At 36.9% G+C, this 2,500-nt stretch overlaps 5 non-coding genes and 1 pseudogene across 5 annotated transcripts in view; all 6 read right to left on the bottom strand.

Annotated features, from left to right (window-relative positions):
- Nucleotides 1-4, bottom strand: part of LOC133148253 (5S ribosomal RNA) — a 119-nt gene extending 115 nt beyond the window's left edge. Inside the window, exon 1 of the ribosomal RNA XR_009712463.1 lies at nucleotides 1-4. This exon is cut by the window's left edge and continues 115 nt beyond it. This is a non-coding gene — a ribosomal RNA (5S ribosomal RNA).
- A 533-nt stretch (nucleotides 5-537) lies between these two features.
- Nucleotides 538-656, bottom strand: LOC133147356 (5S ribosomal RNA). Its single transcript, XR_009711675.1, has one exon. It is a non-coding gene; the product is annotated as a 5S ribosomal RNA (ribosomal RNA).
- Nucleotides 657-947: 291 nt separating this feature from the next.
- Nucleotides 948-1,066, bottom strand: LOC133148097 (5S ribosomal RNA). The gene has a single exon (XR_009712314.1). It is a non-coding gene; the product is annotated as a 5S ribosomal RNA (ribosomal RNA).
- Nucleotides 1,067-1,295: 229 nt separating this feature from the next.
- Nucleotides 1,296-1,414, bottom strand: LOC133147795 (5S ribosomal RNA; annotated as a pseudogene).
- Nucleotides 1,415-1,678: 264 nt separating this feature from the next.
- On the bottom strand, nucleotides 1,679-1,797 carry LOC133148252 (5S ribosomal RNA). The gene has a single exon (XR_009712462.1). It is a non-coding gene; the product is annotated as a 5S ribosomal RNA (ribosomal RNA).
- A 595-nt stretch (nucleotides 1,798-2,392) lies between these two features.
- Nucleotides 2,393-2,500, bottom strand: part of LOC133147610 (5S ribosomal RNA) — a 119-nt gene continuing 11 nt past the window's right edge. Inside the window, exon 1 of the ribosomal RNA XR_009711918.1 lies at nucleotides 2,393-2,500. This exon is cut by the window's right edge and continues 11 nt beyond it. This is a non-coding gene — a ribosomal RNA (5S ribosomal RNA).

Here is a 2,500-nt window from a genome sequence, read left to right as displayed (position 1 = left end):
AAGCCGTGATCACTCAAAATCATGCATTCTATAGATACAATCGCCCCTGAAAGGGCGTTTCATGGAAACATGGTTATCATGAAAAGTTATTGACAGCTTTTTATGTGGTAGCACAAATTTGCCATTACGACCTGCATTTTGCTGTATATGTCATGAAAATTGGAAAAACCCTACATGTAAGCGCAATGTGTTGTTTTGGTTTCTTTTACAAAGAAAAACTGCTGCTTTGAGTTCACAGGGAGCCAGCCTCTTTATTCACTGTACATAGTCTGCTCTCTAGCGGTAAAAGACGTGAACTACAATGCTTCGGATGACGCCACACAATATAGGTTGGAAACTCGGGTTATAATTTCAATGTCGGAATTTAAACTCGGTTTGCAGTTTCCGAATGCCATACGTAATGGGTGTTGTCAAAATTTGCTTTAACAATTGAAGTGGGGGGAAAATAAATAAATAAATAAATAAATAAATGAGTAAATGAGTAAGTAAGTAAGTAAGTAAGTAAGTAAGTAAGTAAGTAAGTAAATAAATAAATAAAGCTTACAGCACCTGGTATTCCCAGGCGGTCTCCCATCCAAGTACTAACCAGGCCCGACCCTGCTTAGCTTCCGAGATCGGACGAGATCGGGCGTTCTCAGGGTAGTATGGCCGTAAGCCGTGATCATATCAAAATCGTGCATTTTATATATAATGCTACGGATGACGCCACGGGTTGGAAACTCGGGTTATAATTTCAATGTCGGAGTTTAAACTCGGGTTGCAGTTTCCGAATGCCATACGTAATGGGTGTTGTAAGTAAGTAAGTAAGTAAGTAAGTAAGTAAGTAAGTAAGTAAGTAAGTAAGTAAGTAAGTAAATAAATAAATAAATAAATAAATAAATAAATAAATAAATAAATAAATAAATAAATAAATAAATAAATAAATAAATAAATAAATAAATAAATAAAGCTTACAGCACCTGGTATTCCCAGGCGGTCTCCCATCCAAGTACTAACCAGGCCCGACCTTGCTTAGCTTCCGAGATCGGACGAGATCGGGCGTTCTCAGGGTAGTATGGCCGTAAGCCGTGATCACACTCAAAATCGTGCATTTTATATATAATGCTACGGATGACGCCACTAGGTTGGAAACTCGGGTTATAATTTCAATGTCGGAGTTTAAACTCGGGTTGCAGTTTCCGAATGCCATACGTAATGGGTGTTGTAAGTAAGTAAGTAAGTAAGTAAGTAAGTAAATAAATAAATAAATAAATAAATAAATAAATAAATAAATAAATAAATAAATAAATAAATAAAGCTTACAGCACCTGTTATTCCCAGGCGGTCTCCCATCCAAGTATTAACCAGGCCCGACCCTGCTTAGTTTACGAGATCGGACAAGATCGGGCGTTCTCAGGGTAGTATGGCCGTAAGCCGTGATCATTCTCAAAATCATGCATTTTATATATAATGCTACGGATGACGCCACAGGTTGGAAACTCGGGTTATAATTTCAATGTCGGAGTTTAAACTCGGGTTGCAGTTTCCGAATGCCATACGTAATGGGTGTTGTAAGTAAGTAAGTAAGTAAGTAAGTAAGTAAGTAAGTAAGTAAGTAAGTAAATAAATAAATAAATAAATAAATAAATAAATAAATAAATAAATAAATAAATAAGTAAATAAGTAAATAAGTAAATAAAGCTTACAGCACCTGGTATTCCCAGGCGGTCTCCCATCCAAGTACTAACCAGGCCCGACCCTGCTCAGCTTCCGAGATCGGACGAGATCGGGCGTTCTCAGGGTAGTATGGCCGTAAGCCGTGATCACTCTCAAAATCATGCATTCTATAGATACAATCGCCCCTGAAAGGGCGTTTCATGGAAACATGGTTATCATGAAAAGTTATTGACAGCTTTTTATGTGGTAGCACAAATTTGCCATTACGACCTGCATTTTGCTGTATATGTCATGAAAAGTGGAAAAACCCTACATGTAAGCGCAATGTGTTGTTTTGGTTTCTTTTACAAAGAAAAACTGCTGCTTTGAGTTCACAGGGAGCCAGCCTCTTTATTCACTGTACATAGTCTGCTCTCTAGCGGTAAAAGACGTGAACTACAATGCTTCGGATGACGCCACACAATATAGGTTGGAAACTCGGGTTATAATTTCAATGTCGGAGTTTAAACTCGGCTAGCAGTTTCCGAATGCCATACGTAATGGGTGTTGTCAAAATTTGCTTTAACAATTGAAGTGGGGGGAAAATAAATAAATAAATAAATAAATAAATAAATAAATAAATAAATAAATAAATAAATAAATAAATAAATAAATAAATAAATAAATAAATAAATAAATGAGTAAGTAAGTAAGTAAGTAAGTAAGTAAGTAAGTAAGTAAGTAAATAAATAAATAAAGCTTACAGCACCTGGTATTCCCAGGCGGTCTCCCATCCAAGTACTAACCAGGCCCGACCCTGCGTACCTTCCGGGATCGGACGAGATCGGGCGTTCTCAGGGTAGTA

This window comes from Syngnathus typhle, unplaced genomic scaffold, assembly GCF_033458585.1.
Source record: "Syngnathus typhle isolate RoL2023-S1 ecotype Sweden unplaced genomic scaffold, RoL_Styp_1.0 HiC_scaffold_42, whole genome shotgun sequence".
NCBI lineage: Eukaryota > Metazoa > Chordata > Actinopteri > Syngnathiformes > Syngnathidae > Syngnathus > Syngnathus typhle.
This window is presented reverse-complemented; position numbering and strand designations above follow the sequence as displayed.